The sequence below is a fragment of the Aplysia californica genome, unplaced genomic scaffold (genome assembly GCF_000002075.1).
Source record: "Aplysia californica isolate F4 #8 unplaced genomic scaffold, AplCal3.0 scaffold00582, whole genome shotgun sequence".
Lineage (NCBI taxonomy): Eukaryota > Metazoa > Mollusca > Gastropoda > Aplysiida > Aplysiidae > Aplysia > Aplysia californica.
Window position 1 is genome coordinate 195,567 of NW_004797852.1, and position 13,248 is coordinate 208,814.

Consider the following 13,248-nt stretch of genomic DNA (forward strand, 5'->3'; position numbering starts at 1 on the left):
TTCTTTTCAATTTTGTTTTATACGATGCCTCGTCTTTGTGAAGCGCAACGTCATGAAGCTCTTGGCACGCTGAGAGCTCATGCGACGGTTTCTGCTGTAGCTAGAGCTTTCAATGTGAAGAGAGATACTATCCAGAAGCTTAGGATACGCTTCCAAGCAAGTGGTTCGGTCAGTGACACTCCAAGGTCTGGTCGTCCTCTGGTCTCTACTGTGGTTGAAGACAATCGGATCAGAGTTCGAGACTTGCAGGATTGGTTTCAAACAGCTTCTAAAACTGTCAGAGATTGTGCTGGGCATAAACCAATCAGCCGCTTCACCTTTTGTCGCCGTTTGAAAGCCCACGGAATCGTTGCCCGACACCCACCTCGACGCACTCGTCTCCTCCAAAGACACCGTCATGCCAAACTCAACTTGACACGTCTGCATCGGCGATGGCTAAACCACCAGTGGAACAGAGTGATGTTTTCTGACGAGTCCAGATTTCTTTTGGATCACCACGATGGAAGGCACAAAGTCTGCCGGAGACGTCATGAACGTTATTTACCCCAGTGTGTCAGTGCTGTTGCTGAAAAACGTAGCATTATGGTATGGGAATCCATAAAGCACCTCTGGAACAAGATGGAAAAGGAAATTCGCGCACTTTGGCCACCCCCAATTACAATCCCACAACTGCAGCAATCACCAATTAATGCTTGGAATAATATTTCCCAGCAATTTATCCAACGACATATGCAATTCATGAAGCGGAGATGCACTGTTGTCATCAATGCTGGTGGGAGATACACCTGTTACTAATTCTGGGATTTTGAACATTTGAGTAGGAATTATTAATTTCTAATAAAAGGTGTGCTTTTGATCGTTTTTCTGTCTTTTTGTCTGCACTTATTGAGAAAATGGCAAGCCTTTCAAAATCCATTGACAATACAGCATTACAACGGCAAAGAAGGGAAATAATGCACAGAACGGAGGGTGCCCACTTTCTTTTGCTCGTCAGTATATTAATGCGTTTTCTTACAAGTCAACTCTATAGCTCGTTCACTTTCGTCTGACAACGGTTAAAACGGGATAAAAACAAATCCCTCTATTTAATCTTTCTGGGTCTTTGCATGCTGGTCTAACAATTTAGCGACCAAAAGAATCTAAAAGCCCATTTATAAAAGTCACTGCAAACTAAGGTTCCTGCACGTTTTCTTTGACGTACGCGTAAAGCGGGTAACAAAAATAATAGGGGATTTACAACATACACCTAAGGCATTTAAAAGTTGACAGATTTTCCTCAACACCACTCTTTTTGTGTTAGTTTTACCGCGCTTGCAACTGCATAAGGTCATAAGAGCGCAAAGAGGTGGATGTCAACAGAGAAGTCCAAACTGGGAATCAGGCTTACAATTACACTGCTCACCTCTCTAGCCCCAACAGCACAAAGCCTGCTTGACTATCAAGGCACCCCCGAAGTAACAGTTCTCCAGAGAGTGACAAACATACAAAAGGAGTAGTGGGAAAATGACAATAGTAAAGATGAGGACAGAAAAAGCAGCAGTTCCCCCTTTGTTGTTCCGGCAAATTATGAGCCTGGCATTGATAAAATAGCCCACAACGGATGGGATCGGGGTTGCCCACTACGGCTGGATCGGGCCGATCGCCCGACTCGATCGCCTGAAGCTGAAAACAAACATGTTTGTTTTTGAGGCGATCGAGTCAGGCGATCGGCCCGATCGGCCGATCCCATACGTAGTGGGCACGACTGGGTCGCCTCAAAAACAGGATGTTATTAGGTGATGGGAGCCAAACAGTATATGTGTCAAGTCTTCGTTTAGATGATGATCATTTTCTATTGGTTGCAAGACTGATAGTGAGTCAGTAAAGATCATTATACTCTGTGTTTTATTGAGATGGGTGTCAAAACCTGTGCTAGATGGTATAGTGCTGTTTCAATTGCTATCATTTCTACATTGTCGTTGTTGCATTTCTCTCCACAGGCTGCAGAGACCTCATTGGAACTTCCATATACTGTACTATTATTCCATATTCGTCTTTGGTTGTGCCTTTGAATGCCGAGCCGTCTGTATAGACGTGTATCCAGTCATCTGAATAGCTGTCGTTTGTTTGATGTGATGCAACCATAGAAATGTGGGGAGGGATGTTTTTGTTGACTCTTTTGGTTTCTCTTCTGTTTTATGGTAGATGGTGACTCTCCATTAGTTCTGTAATGCAATGCATGATTGATTGTTGTTGAATTCGTTTCTTTGGTTTCCATGTTTCTCCTAATTTCTTGTTTGGGTGGTTGGGGCACATTCTTTTGGTTCTTTCATGGAGCTACAAAACTGCTTCATCTCTGCGAATTCCCAGGGGTTCAACATTTGAAAGATGCTCACATGTGGCAGTAGGTGTAGATCTCATGCCACCGTTTATGAAACGAAGGGCATTATTTTGGACCTTGTCAAGGGTATTGCAAGTAGTTGCAAGTAGTCAGTAGGCTATTGCTGTATTCCATGGAAGATCGGACATAACCAAGGTATAGAGCTCTCAGAGTTTGTTTGTCTGATCCCCGTGAACTGCTTGCGAGTTTCTTTAAACGTTAGAGTCTTCTTTTCGCCTTGTTCTTCATGCTCCCCACTTGGCTTTTCATTGTTAGACTTTGATCAAATCTGACTCCTAGGTATGTTGGTTGTTCTTCTTTGGGGAGATTTTCATTTCCTATCTTCAGTTGGAGACTTTTCTTTGGCTGTTTTATGGCTCTTTGTAAAGATAGTGCATACTGTTTTCGTGCAGTTATTTTGAGCTTCATTTCTGACAGTAACTGTGGAGCCTCTTGAGGTCTTTATTTAATTTTCCTGCTCCTACTACCGTGCTGTGATGTGTCAGAGCGCAAGATCATAAGCGTAGAGAGTCTTTCAGATTTCAGCTTGTTCGTTATATCATTGAAGAAGATCAGGAACAAAGTGCAACTCAGACAGGAACCTTGGGGTAGGCCTTCCCCGAGTACTTCTCTTGACGAGTGGGCATTGTTCACCTTTGTTTCGATGTTTCGATCCGCTAGGAAAAACTTGATCCATTTATAAAGTTTCCGAGTTCCATCATTTTCACTAGTATTAGTAGGACTTTTCTTCACACTCTGTCGTACACCTGTTGGAGATGTACAAAGATGGTGACAGTGTGTTTAGTCTCCTGAAAACCATCCTGGATGTTTTGATGCAGTTTGAAAAGTTGGTCTTCGGTGTTGCTGCCTTTTCTAAAGCCTGCTTGGTGTGGGTTCAAGCTGCTGGTATTTTCCAGGTACCAGTAAAGGCGGCTGTTCCCCGTTCTTTCGGCAAGCCTACCGATACATGATGCCAGTGATATAGGTCGGTAGCTCTTCGCTTCTCCAGGTGGTTTCCCCTTCTTTAGGAGCGATATGATCTGGGCGATCCTCCATGCCTTTGGTTTTTCGCTCGTTCTCCACACGGTATTTGCTAAGCGGCGTATAACATTTTTTCCTTTAGCACCAAGGTTGCACATCATGTCATTGTGTATTTTTTCTGGCCCTGGGGCTTTCTTTTGCTTTAATTTTTTTAGGGCCTGTCCAAGTTCCATCATGTTGAAGTCTTTCTCAAAAAGGGTGTTGTTTACGGTAGGGATTTTAGTTCCGAGCTTAGCCATGTTTATGAGGAGTCTATCGGCCTCAGTTAGTCTACTTGCCCTGTTTACAGAGGCGAAATACCGTTTAAAATGTTCGGCTTTCTTCTGGTCTTCTGTGATGGTGTTGCCTGAAAGGAAAATAGGTTTGGGGTTGCTTTTTTATCTTTCTCCGGAGCCTTTGTTCCATTGTGGCGAAGGTCAAGATCTTCACAAGTCTGAGCCCTTTTTCATTTTTGGCTTTTCTAACTGTCATTTTCACCTGAGCGCAGGTTTTGTTATAGTGTGTTTTGGCTATTGGTGACGGTGAGTTTTCCAGTAACTGTCCAGCCTTCTCTCTTTCTGCCACAGCAGTCTGAATTTCTTCATTCCAAAAGGGTTGGTAATTTCTTCGGCATCCCCGTGGAATGTGCTGAGATGCAGCTTTAAGAAAATTTTTAGTGACTTGTTCATTAAAAAAGATCAGCATCATCTGTTTCTGCTATGCTAGAGAGCAATTTGTCAGACGTCTTATTGTACTCTGCCCAGTTGGTTTTCTCAAACTTCCATAGCTCTCCGAGGGTGGTTCAAAAGCAGGTGGGGAGGTGATCTGTGTAAAGGTAGGTCTGTGGTCACTTCCTATGTCATCAATCACTTCGATGCGACAGGAGTTTTTGATTTCAGATGAGGAGATCGTGAGATCAGGCCGGCTGAGAGTCAAATGGTCTCTGTGAAGTAGGGTAGGCGTGGAGTTGGCTTTTTGCAACACAAATAAAAACAAAACAAAACAAAAGCAACAATACACAAACATACACACACACACACACACACACACACACACACACACACACACACACACACAGGGTGGAGACCCCTGGGGAAACATAATGGGTCAAATAAGTTCCGAATTGAAAACGAGTTTATTTTTACCTCAAGTGGTGCGAAAGGTGGTGTCGCTTTTGAAGGAATATCCTCTGAACAGTTTAAGATAAGATAAGATAGATACGTTACATCTTTATTGTCCAGATCCTGGCACATTGGTATAGTGTTTCACCACGTGTACACACACACACACATACACACACACACACACACACACACACACACACACACACACACACACACACATGCACACACGCATACATGCACACACACACGTAGGTTTACAATCACATGCATAATATAAATGAGCAGCAATATAAACAATAATAATCGTAAGCTAGATACACACTTAATGTTATTTTGATGCATGCTCTAAGGTAGAAGTATACTTATACAAGATGATTAAGATGTAAGCATTTTGATAGATGATGGTAAAAATGACCTTCTATATATTTCTTTGTTACTGATCAGAAGCCGAGGTCTTTTACTTCTGACTGATATTTTTATTTGAGGGAACAAGGGGTATTTGTTATCTGAGAAGATGGAATTAATTTTTTTAAATGCAAGCTGTAATGTAATCCAAGTAGGAGAATGTAGATGTTGAAATTTTACATGCTTTCCGTATTAGTCGATTTAGTTTTTCTTTATCCTGCTGTCTTGTGTTCCTGGCCCGGGTTGTTCTACAAAAATTGATTATACTTTCTATGGTTGAATGATAGAACATGGACATCAATGTTTAAATCAACTTCAAAATACTTTAGCTTCCTTAGAAAAAATAGTCTTTTGTTCATTTTTTAAAAATGCAGGAGAGAAGTGTGGACACGCCAGTTGAGTTTGAGGTCAAGAACTAGGTTGAGCGTCCCTGCTTCTGCGGCTTGCATTCCTAAATGATGTGAAAAGAATTGAAGGGGTCAGATAAATAAAGGTCACAGTCACGATTTTCTAAAATAAGAAAGAAATGGAAGGTGAAAACCAAAATCCAAAAAGAACAACCAAAAAATAAATCCAGCCAAAAACCAAAAACAAACAACAAACTTTATACGACGACACGCTAAGAGGAGACTACACCACGCAATAGTTGAATGAAATAACTATGTGGCTCAATGCCTCTTTAGTGTCACTTTAAATCAGAGTTACAGCCTTTACAAATCATATACTCGTAAACTCGTGTTATAATATCTTGCAGAAGCCCTGCTGGTTTTGTTTTGTTTTGCTTTGTTGTTTTCTCGTGGCGACCTAAATGCGATTTAGACCCTTTATTTTTCATAACCGTTCAGTTTTTTATCCGCTCTCAGTCTGAGAGGGGACTGTGCGATGTTTCAAGACAGAAGGCAGAGATTGCAATTGAATGTGTAACATCAGAAGACAAATATCTGAAGACCACCATTTGGTTATAATGAAGAGCTTGGAATAATCAACATGAAAGTATTTCTTTTAAGCCCGATGATACCAGCATGATGTCAACTGAGCTAACGGAGTGCAATGAAGGAGGGAGAGTATAAAACCAAACGTTTTTTCTATAAAAAATAACCCCGAATGAAAAGAAAAATGATAATCATCTACAACGAAAAACAGAAACATGCGTGACTTTATTTTAAAAAATAGTTATGCATGTAGATGAGTTATACATGTAGAACGTGGGGACAGTCAGCCGAAGGAATTAAATTATAAATGTAATTGTATCAGTTGTACTACGTCATCGACACAATTAGCACCATTACAATTTAGTAGGCGAGCTTCTTCGGCCTTGCCTGTCAGGCTAAAAGCGGGAAATATTCAAACGAAGTGACAAAACAAACACCTTTTGATGTTGGCAGCCCCCCCCCCCCTCATCTAATTGATTCTTTTTATGTATGCCACAGACTCAGATGAGTGGCGTCGGTGGCCTAGTAGTTAGACTACCGGACTCGTAATCATGAGATTGCGGGTTCGGGAGTCCGAGCCTCAGCTCAGTCCGGCGTTGTGTCCTTGGGAAAGGCACTTTAAACGATTTTCCCTCTTGGCTCGGTCCTTTAGGAGATGGACGTTTAACTCGGCGGTCCCGCCTCTTGATTAACCTAACCGAGTTGGTAGGAGCGTAAAACCTATACCATTTCACCATTCCACCAGAGCAAGATGTAGGTCAATAATTTTGTTTCGAAAGCTGTTCAAATGTGTGCAATCTCGAAATTAACTAGAATCGGAATAAATTTCGAAATCTGATCGTCCTTCCCAAAACGTTTTCTTGCACAGTATAGATGTCGAAATGTGTGATCAATTTTCAAAGTAATAACAAATCTAGGCAGATTTAAAACTGTTAGTTTTTTCTGTATCAAATTTCCATGTTATCCGTTTTGGATACTACAGTTTGTTACTTTTGGTACAGTTATCTCTCCAGACAGAAAACGCTGCCCTGGTTATCTGCTCGTGCAGAAGCCATTGATCAATTTAAGATTTTCAGTTTTAATTTCATGCAATGAGACGAATATCGATGTCAAAATAACTGTTGTGCTCGAAGCAGGAATAGAACGGTCGGAAATAGCTCAAGGTAGGATAAAGATCAGTGGCATTCTCCAGTGGCCTGTTGCTCAAAGAGAGAAAACTCTAAACAAAACAAACTTCGCTGAGAAACCAGTCATAGTACAGTGCACAATAAAAGTCTAAATGACTTTTGCGAAATAAAAAAAAGGAAGAAAAAGTTCTTAAAGCACTATGGGTATGTATCAGAGTTTGAACAGAGTTTGTACAGAGTTTGGAATTCTGTTACGTTTGCCTTGATTAAATTGATAGAAACACTTCGACACACAAATAGTCATCAATTAGTGCAATAATAAGTAAGAAGGGCAGAGAGAAACACAGGGATACAACACATATGACCGGCCAGGGGTGTACTCTTAACCACCCTTTCTTTGATATGAACACTGTTTACATTCCGAATTACAAAAGTATTTTTTACCTTTTGATAATGAATGCCGTTGAATTTTGCCCTGATAAAGTTCTCTTTATTCAGTGGCCACAATCCTGACGTTCAAGAACGGGCGATGCGAATTGCTAATATTATGTATCACAGAAAAGTACACTTTGCAATGACAACTGGTAAAAGAGAACAGAGTTATGGCAAGTGGAACAACACTTTGCTTTTGCTTTTGATTATGTTTTCATTTTTCTTTCGTTTCGGTTTTCATTTTCGTTTTTATTTTCATTATAGTTCGTTTTTGTTTTTGATTTAGATAAAATGAAAAACGTTGATACAAAAGTGATTAAATAGTACATCATGTCTTCAGAATTACATGACGCCACCCACTGGTCAACACGCAAAAGTCAAGTTGGCTCTCTGCTGGGACAAAGTATTCCAAATTCGAAATCATCTTTTGAACAAAGTACTAAATTACTTCAAAAGAAAAAAAGTACGAAAGACAAAATTCACGAAAATCGAATACTACCAGGGTAAATGATTAGTCAGCTTAAATAACTAGGCCTAAATGGGAACATCATTACTTTAATTACAGCAGGGTCAAGAACCTAGATGAAAATATAATTGATAAAACAGAGGCAGCCAGAGAGATATAATTGACGTGACAAAACAAGAGCACCTTTATCAGTGAGGCCAAAAGTTTCTCGGTTGCCTTCAGTCTCGCACAAGTTCATGCGTAATTATACGTAAGTTGAAAAGTATATCATAGGCAATTAAAAAATTTCGAGATCGAAGCTTACACTTTAATAGAACTTGTGATTATCACATAATATCTCAGGCGTAGGAAAGGTGGACTGAGTTTTGAAATCACGAACTCAAACGTTGGAAATGTTTGGTATGTTTGTTAGGATAAGACTTCTAAGACGTTGGCAACTGTATCAGGTAACTAGAGAGCACTTTTACTTTGAGCATACCAGAACCAATAGTAAACTAACTGTACTGAATTCATAATTTCATATTTTGCAACACTGACTATTCTTAAAGAAAGGTCTTTCAGAGGTCGAAGTTGTTACCATGCCGCTGTTAGACAAGTTTTTCAAGATTATACAAAGGGTGTTTTCGCTGAATGCGCCTGAGGTCGATACATAATTATTTTAACGAGCCTGGAATAGATGTTATTTTCAATTCTACCTGCTAATGTAGGCAGACTTAGATAGTCCTATTTTCAAAGAAAACACACCCCCTTGTGAAGTTTTTGCATACCTTGGATAATTGCTAGTGAGCATTATGGCTTCATTATTAGCTCCAAAGTTTGGTCACTCCTTTTGAGGAGATATGTGATTAAAGGATGTGATTCGCCCCTTGGGACAGTCTTGGGGGGGGGGGGGGCGTTCAGCAAGCGATAACATAGAAACGAGCTTAAAACACAACTGTTAACATTGCTTATCATCATCGTTCATCATCGTCATCGTCGTCGTCATCATCATCATCATCATCATCATCATCATCATCATCATCATCATCATCATCATCATCATCATCATCATCATGATGCGATTTTTCATAGGACTTCTTTCTTCTCACACACATTGGCATGCATATGACCTACGCCACAGTTCTTCATCGTCATTGATATGATCAGAGGCGGAAACAGCATCATCATTAAGGAAATTACCACATAAACGACAGCAACAGTGATAGTGGCAGCAGCAGTAACTGCAACGACAAATGCAACAGCAGTAGAACAAGATGCAAAGGCAGCAAAACACAAATAAGGCCCCCTTATCTCCTGCATTATCACTACTAACATCGTCAAATACATCAACGTTTATTCACGACTGCAAACATTGTTCTATCTTTTGTTATGACTTACATAAGATACTTAAGAAGGGCGAGGGGTGAGGGCGGCTTGCAGTCTAGAGGTTCGCCTCTCATTCACTAGGTCTGGGGTTTGAAACCTGGTAACTACGAAAACATAATTTATTTTTCTTTTCTTTGTCTCCTTTCACCTCGTTTCGTGCTCTCTGTGTTCGGCCATCTGTTTTCCTCTCCAATTTCTGTTTCCAACCCCATTCTCTGGGATTCTCTCACCTTTATTCCTGACTCTTTCTACTGCCACCCCTGGCTCATTCTTACTGCTGTCTTTCAGTCACACTCCTGATCTTAGGGTAGGCAAGATCTGACACCTAGCCGTCTCGGATGAGGGCGAAAAATCTCGGAGGTCCCGTGTGCAAGTTGAGCACGTTCAAGATTCCTTGGTAATCCTAAAATCGACAAGAGTAGGCTTCGGTCGCCACTTGAGCAAAATTCAAAATTAATGCCTATCAAAATGTAAATAACTCTTTTCAGTATGAAAACAATAAGGTACCTTCAAAATCGGAATGTGGCTGCCTGAAGGCAAGTGACTCTACTTAGTAGGAAAAACGGCCACATATGTAAAAATCGGTTGCACTGCAGGTTGAAGAACTAAAAGTCGACTACCCCTGAGATCTAGTAGGGAAACAAAGAGACGAAGATGGCTTATGTAAAAGAAAGAAACAAACCCCCAGTAACCTTTGGTATAACTACCGTTACAGTGAACATTTCTAACATTATGATGCACGTTTTTTAAAAGTCAATGACGACGCCTGACACCTTAAAAAAGACATGAAAAGAATGATATAAAGAAACTCTGCACGTTCTCTTTGTTCAACAGATAAACCTGAAAGAGATATAAAACATAAACATTATGATTAGTTATAGATGCCCCCCCCCCCCAAACAAAAATTAGCCCGTCGAGGTCTTGATAAATCAGTAACTCCTCACAAAAGGACATTGACCATTATAGACTCCCAATCCCTCCCCTACCCCTGCCCCACTCTACCCTCAAACAATAAGGATTACTTGATTACTCCAGGGAACCGTTCTACCAGCTAATGACAATCTTAAAAAATGCGTTGGAATTTAGAAGCTGCGTGATGAAACACCTTTGCAATAAGTGCATACAGGAAGGTTCGAGATTGCTTTTTCTTTCCAATTTTTTTTTTGGGGGGGGGGGCGAGGTGTTCTGCATGATTCGTGCTAGTCGTGGAGATTGGAAATAGGACATGCGGTGAAACTCTCTGGGTTGGTGGTTTCTGAGCGACTCCACCAAGTGCAACACCTTAAGAAAAGTAAACATTTATCAGGTTTTGTTGAATTAGCGTGATGACTTAGATAATTCTGGTAGATTACAGCTTTTACACAAATCAGTTCGACTTCTGCAGTTTGAACTTCGGTTGCTTTCATTTAATTTTGTCGGGTCAACGTGAAAGGAAATAACACTACATTTGGGAGGTGGAAAATTGAGGTGGTTTATTTTTGGCGTTGCAATTTATAGCAATTCAGTGTATCAATTTCCACACAACACCTGAAGCACTTAAATGTTCTAACCTTTTAACAAAGAATTGTTTCAACAATAACTGTGTTTCACTTTGAAAAAAATACATTAGTGTACGTTATTCTGGACCAGTTAATCAATTAATTATTAGAGGACTATAGTATCACTTAGTCTTCATAATTTATTCTGCGAAATATATTTTTAAACGGCTCTACATGCTTTACATCTCAGTCTGCATAGCCAGGTACAACTGACTCGCTGAATAAACATCGATTCTAATTTCACAAAATTGATAATATTACATTCTGCCATCAAAATGCATGGTAAAGTTAGGTTTGCGCACATTCGTTTATGTTATCAGATAGTAACCAAGAAGACTATCTAACACATATGAAAGCCTGCTTTTATGTTTGCTTACGAATCCAATGCACTTATAATGGTGCATTTGAAAGACAAACAAAAGTAAATTTCAGGCTTCTCTTGCCTGTCAAATGTTATGGACGGAGCGTCCGCGATATCGGTACTTTGCTGTTTAAACAGTTTTTCTTTTAATCGGCATATCTCTGATGAGAACGAACAGTTGGGAGTAAGTCATTGCGTCAGAAAGATCGTGCTCAGATTGTGCTCTGACTGTTCATGACGCGAAATGATATCAGTTGGGTCACCTTCTACAAATCAGTCAAAATGTGACAACGCCCAGAGGCGCCAATATCTGAGGAATGCTATTGGATCTATAGTGCGGTCAAAGTTCGCGGCAAAACATATTGCCAAATATTTCCTCAACTATCGATCATAAACCCTCCAACTTTTACACAATAACTTGAATCAATTTATCTGAATAGATCAATATTTTTGTAAACACCTGTATTCTAGAGATTTCCTTAATAAATGCTAATTTTAAAAAGCCCAGAGGGTGGTTTCTACAGAATTCAAAAGGTTTCCAGCTGGCACAATATTGCTTTTAAGGGGGGGGGCTACACCTGGAGGCTATCTCGCTTATTACTGGACCGAATTTTACCACATTTCACACATATAACAAGCATAGTAAGGAGTCTTGAAATCCGCAATCAAATTTGAGAAAAAAGTCTCGTTTCCATGGATACGCCGCCATATTGTATTTTATTTGACATGTCTTATGTAATGAATACCGCACTTATCGCTAATGGAAATTGATTGTTTTTTTGCATGTGTGTTCACAAACATTAGATCTAAAAATCTGTCTGTTGTTTTTTTTCCTAATTGAATTAAAAAATTTTTAATGAATTTTTTCGTGAGGTAGCATTCAAGTTTGCGAAAAATCCGTGAAAATCCACACTCCAGACACCACCAACAAAAATCTATTCTATATATCAAAAATTCAACAGACAAAATTTTAGTATTACCTCTTCTCTTCATTCTGTGAAAGTTTCATGAAGATTGGATGAAAAATGGTGGAGTTATTCAAAAAAGTATAGAGAAAAGTAGCATTTTGAGAAAACGGCGGATAAAGAAAAATAAAATACTGACTTTATGAGGAAATGGCAGTTACAAACATGCCCGGTATGGGAAAAAATACGATTTTTGGGGGTTCTTATGCCATGAAATAGTTGTAGGAGAGGCTGAGGAAGCTAAAAATGCCTACAACTCAAATTCCATGATTTTGAGCCGAATTTTGATTTGTGGGTGTAGCCCCCCCCCCCTTAAAAGCAAGTACATAATTTTTTTTCTAATCACGATATTATGCTTGTTGAACGCATGTTTTGAGAACATTTGGTACCTAAAAGTGTCATAATAAAAATTGATTTCTTTTAACAAGTCTTACTTTTGCCACTAAAAAGTGTCCTTGGTGAGCTGTGACGTACGTTATAAACGTATGCTAAATGTGTGTGTAAAGCAGGAAGTGTTGTGAACAAAGTGGTTATAATAGTACTAGAGGTCGCAGCTGTGATGTCACCCACGTAAATTCCCTATGGTTGTGCGCCCACTCAGCTCGCTTTGCCGCCATTTTTGAGAAGATGAAAAGCAGCGCTGTCACGCTGCGCGTCCCTCGCAACGCCTAGATCTTCAAAGAGTTTGAAGCTCACTTCAGTTTTATTTCAGGTTTTCTATTTGTTTGTTGTTTTTGTTTAATCATATAACATAAATGCACTTAATTCTGGACTGTAAAGGAACAGAGAGATATAATATGAGGTATTGTTTGTTTTTTCCACATGGGGTGGGGGAGGGCTGGAGTGAAACAAAGAGAGTAATCGAGTTTGTTAAGAAAAAGGACAATTTCATACTTACAAAATGGATTGTTATATGTCATGTTGTCTACATTCTCCTTCTACTGATGCAAAAGCCTAGGTCTTCATAGACTATGAATTGGGTTAAAACTGGGTTTATTATTTAACATATCTATTCGTTATTGTCTCAAAAAGAGCAATTAATTGTAAACTATACACAGCCTCGTTCCGGCAACTCCTGCGACGCCCCTGATGCCAGCCTGTATCGACGTTGGTCCTTCCGCTGGATCCATCGGTGGGGTGGAGAGGGGGGATCT